At 52.4% G+C, this 4,537-nt stretch overlaps 1 protein-coding gene across 1 annotated transcript in view; it reads left to right on the top strand.

The window, feature by feature from the left end:
- The window catches only part of ZNF652 (zinc finger protein 652), a 40,083-nt gene that overhangs the window by 3,281 nt on the left and 32,265 nt on the right, over positions 1-4,537 (top strand). The gene's annotated exons all lie outside the window — the stretch shown is intronic.

Here is a 4,537-nt window from a genome sequence, read left to right as displayed (position 1 = left end):
GAGGCTGGGAAGCTCCCATGGGAGGCTGAGCTCAACTGCTGCTGTAAAAATGGCATCTAGGGTTCCCCACACTGGATCTGCGCATGAGGCTGATCTGGACCGAGTCAGAAACCTGCAGTGAGTTATCCTCTAGCTCTGAGCAGCGAGAGCTGCGCCAGGAGCCTGGGAAATTGTGTCCCCAAACTAAGCTGCAACACGGCAGTGCTGAAGGTGGGAGTCAGTGGAAGATGCCAGTTGCAAGATGTGTTTGCGTCCCCCATGCTGGTAGGGGCAGGAAGGGCAGGAGCGGGCTAGGAGAGTGCGTGCAGGATGCCTCTGAAGCGGTAGGTTAAAAATATTCAACAGAGGCAAGAACAGGAAGGAAGCAGGGGCTAAGCCTGAACAAGGTGAGTCTATCCCAGAGACACTGCTTCAAACCCAACTTCCATGGGTATAAGTCTTGCAGTGCCCCTTCTGCAGAGCTCTGTTCCCGCTGTTGCTTACAGCATCTTCCTCCCAAGCACAGCTCTTCATGGGTGCTCTTCAAACCCAGAGGGAAGTTTCCACACAAAAAACTAGGCTGGAAGGTCGGGTGTGAATGGAAAGGACTCTAGCTAATGCAGTTTGTTCCTCCCCAGCCATGGTGCATGGACCCTACTTGTGCTGCTTTGTGATGGGTTGATGCTGATCTGAGCAGAGGTGCTCTTTAGCGCAGGAACAGAAACGTCTCCAACAGCCTGCTACGGTGACGCTTCCGCTTCACTATTACCCCAGCACAAACGTTAGAACTTCCCTCATGCAGGCAGTCTGCTGGGGACACCACCTGAGATGACAGCACGACACCAAAGCTGATTAAACAGACAACAAAGAGTAAAAGCCCAATTCTATGAGTTTCCCTCACTCCTGTCCTGCTCTTGCCCAACTGCCAATACCCCAGAATCTCTATTTTACTTAATTTAAAAAAAAAAACAAAAACAAAAAAACCCCCAAAAAACCAAAAAAGCAAGGCTCCCCAAAGAGAACTTTATTTTTTTTGTGGCGTGATTTTTATGCAGAGGCTGATGGCTCTGATACTACAGTCATGTTACCACCCTGCCCGCAGCACCTCAAAGAAAGTTAATAACCCACACATGGATCTGCCAGGCTTTCCTGTGTTCTACATGGCCATTACTCCTGCCCTGCCCAGGCTGAGTTCAAGCCCTTAACCCACAAGGCCCTATAAAACCATGCTGACACCAGCTGGCTGTGCTGGGTCCCTGAAGAGCTGCCCCTCAGCGCCCGGGTGCTTGCAGCATTCAAGTAGTTGTGCATTCAGGGTGTGCGTCTGAGTGCATCTTCTCAAAAGGGCACAGTTAAAGCTACTGGTACCACCGCTGGGTACCTCAGTCTGGAGTTCTGCTTCTCAGGTGTTTATTGCTTGTCAGCTCTGCCCGTACCCTGCTGCTCTGAAGGTCTAACCTCAGGCACAAGGAGATGCTGGTGGGTGTTAGCTCCGCTATATTCTTTGGAGGCTCTTAATCTTGAATCGTGGCCTCACACTGAACTAGTAAAGAAGAGAGAATGGGAACAGGAATTTCCTCTGCTTGAACTTCTACTTTGCTCTGCGTAGTCTCAAAGCCCAGCGCCTCTGCACTCAGTGGTGGTGGTTCCCTCAGACAGCGCAGGGCTTCCTGTGACAAAGGCTAGCAGGAAAAACCCTTTGTTTTCCTTTTGCTTCCTTTCCCATTGCTTGAGAGGATCCTGCAGGACATAGCAGGGGACCTAAGAGATAAAGCATTCATCCATCTGAGAGTCAACTGGGTGGGTTGCAGATCAGGTCAGCAAGGCATCAGTGCCCCATCCATGCCTCAGTTTCTCTTCTCCCCCTTGGCTTGTTTTCCCAGTAGGCAGGGCCTGTTCTTCGCAGGGTCCTTGAGCAGCACCTAGCTCCAAGGGCCCTTCTCCCTTGGGGAAGGAAAAGAAAAAAAAAAAAAAAAAAAAAAAAAAAAAAAAGTCCCAACTGCACTTCTCCCCATGTCAAGTCATGCCCCAGTTCAGGCTGTTCCCAAAACAGAACTGTTATGATGTGGAGGCCTCAGCAAAACATCAGGCATGCGGAGAAGGGTGAGTGCTGGTCCACTGGGCCCTGCTTAGTGACAGCCCTGTCACCAACAAGCCTCCAAGAGTCACCTCTCATCGTGGGAGGAGGCGGGTAGGACAGCAGGAAGGCAGCCCATCTGCCTGTTGGCTTTGGGAAGAGAGAGGGGTAGAAGGGCTGGTTTGCTGTCTACCGAGTTTCCCAAGAAATCATCACAGCAGGAGCCCAGACGAAGCAGAGAGCCATCGCTGCCTGGGCAAAGCCAAGAACTCTTGTAAACTGGGCCCCATCTCACAGCAGCACAGCTCACATGGGCCTGCAGGCCCCAGGCTGGGCAGGCACCTCCCTTACTGGAGGATTTCAGCCCTGGTTTGCTGCCTGAAAGCCACATAAAATAACCAGAACAGAGAGCTCAGGGATTGCCCAGGAACACCCAGCTTTGCAAACCCAAGAAGCCTGCCCACACCACAGGGGAATTAACTGCTGATAAAAGTAGGAGTTCACCTCTGTTTGATTTTCCCCTTCCCACACCATTCTGCAGCTGGTGCTAGTGGTTATCCCCACCACAGAGCTAGCTGCATCTCAACAATACTCTTACTCGCTAAGTTTGCTTTCTCAGCAAGTCCAGAACATCCAGTCCTCTAGAAAAAGCAGAGGTGGGTAACACTGTTCAGCTGTGCCTGCGGCCCCTGGCCTAGCAAATTCTCATACTTTTATTGTACTTTTCACCCTGAAAGGTTCTAAGCTGCTTAGCAGAAAAAAAGATCTGGTTTCCAGGGAGAGACAATGTCATCTACGGCTGTATTGCTGCTACTTCTGGAGAGAGCTGCAGACAGCTGCTTGCTCAAACTGCAGCAGTTTAGGGAGGAAATGAAGATCCCTATCACCTGTCCCTGGCATTGCATGCAGTGGGGAGGACACGTGAGGGCATTTCCCACACTGGGTGTACTTGAGAGAGAAGGGAAATGCCAGAGAGAGGGGGCAAGGGAGCCACAGCATCCTACTGAGCAGGGAGTAAGATGAAGAAAGTTACACGCCAGTGCGAAGGGAGAGAAGACAGCAAGGAAATCAGGGGGCTGATAAGGATCTGTGGCCGTGAGGCAGGTGCGTGCTAGGGAGCGGATCATGTGCAAGCAGAGATGTGGGGCTGTTGCTGCATTTTGTTTGTTTCCCTTTACCTGGCTGACATGTCTTTTCATGTCAAAAGCTAGATCAAAGAGAGGGATGTAAGTAGCTGAAACAGGGTTCCTTGTGGGAACAGGGCTGAGTGCCACAGCCAGCCTCTCAGCTGGATCCCTCCCTGGCAGCAGCACGAGGAGCTGTCACCCTCCATTAGCTAAACACCCAGGGAAGAAAGTGTGCGCCTGCTGCGTGCCCTGGGCGTTCAGGAGCCAAGCCATGCAGCGAGGCCAGGCAGAGTCGCGCTCCTCTGCAGCGGTCTCTTCCCCAGGCCTCCCCCGATGCTGACGGGACACAAGTAGGGCCACAGGGACAAGTGCTTTGCTTTCACCGTGTCGGAAGCCCTTCAGAGTCCAAGGATATTTGCACTCGGTCCCCGATTTGTCTATTATTTTTAAACTCTCCCTCTGCAGAGTCATAGTGTCCACGGAGAAAGCGGGACTTAACACTTCCTTTTAATCTCTGCATAGCTCTTACCTGGGGGGAGTGAAATAACCCTCGCTGACATCACCTGAAGCGGAGGATGCAGAGCATCTTTGTCAGGAAAGGCCCCTGCAATCCTCCAGCAGCCATTTCAACATGAGGGGACCTCATGCTGCAGGCTCAGGGTATGGAAGCCAGGTTAGAAAACCGCAGGCTGCGCCATAAAAGAGGCAACAGCAAAACAGCCTGGGAGACCAAGTGGTCTCTTCACGTGCTGCAGAGAAAGATCATCAAGGCCCTGGCCTACTCCTGTCCCATGGATGGACACCAGCAGTGGCTTTGCCTTTGGGGGTACTGAAATAGTCGATGGCTTTACTCCTCATCTGTACTCCTTTGGACAAGAGCGCCCACTGTTTTCCAACATCCCTCAGTTGTCCCTTTGCTGAAATCCCACATTTGGAAGTGGGGCTCTGTCACTGCTGTCACTTGTTCATTCACCTTCCAAGAAAAAAGGTCCCCCGCATTTTCCTTCCTGCCCGTTTCAAGGCAGAAGATTCTACCACATGGCATCCTTCACACGCGCCTGGTTAACCAAGAGCAGCACCACATCCCCTGACACCCTCTATTTTTCTCAAGAAGCTGCATTGCACAAGGGTGTTGGGCTGAGATGGAGCAGTGCCCATGCTCTCAACGCCCAGGGTCTTCCCTGGCTAGCCCCCTTCGCCCTCCAGTCCCAGCAGAGATTAGAACAGCCCGGAGCCTGTTCTGAACTGGGCCAGCTAGTAACAGCTCCCATGGGGCTGGTCAGAGCAAAGTGGGCTGCGCTCTGCTCCCTTCCCATGCCCCCACCGCAGGGGTTGCTGGGGCAAGGAAAAAAAA

The sequence above is a fragment of the Egretta garzetta genome, unplaced genomic scaffold, assembly GCF_000687185.1.
Source record: "Egretta garzetta isolate BGI_Z169 unplaced genomic scaffold, ASM68718v1 scaffold498, whole genome shotgun sequence".
Taxonomy (NCBI): domain Eukaryota; kingdom Metazoa; phylum Chordata; class Aves; order Pelecaniformes; family Ardeidae; genus Egretta; species Egretta garzetta.
This window is presented reverse-complemented; position numbering and strand designations above follow the sequence as displayed.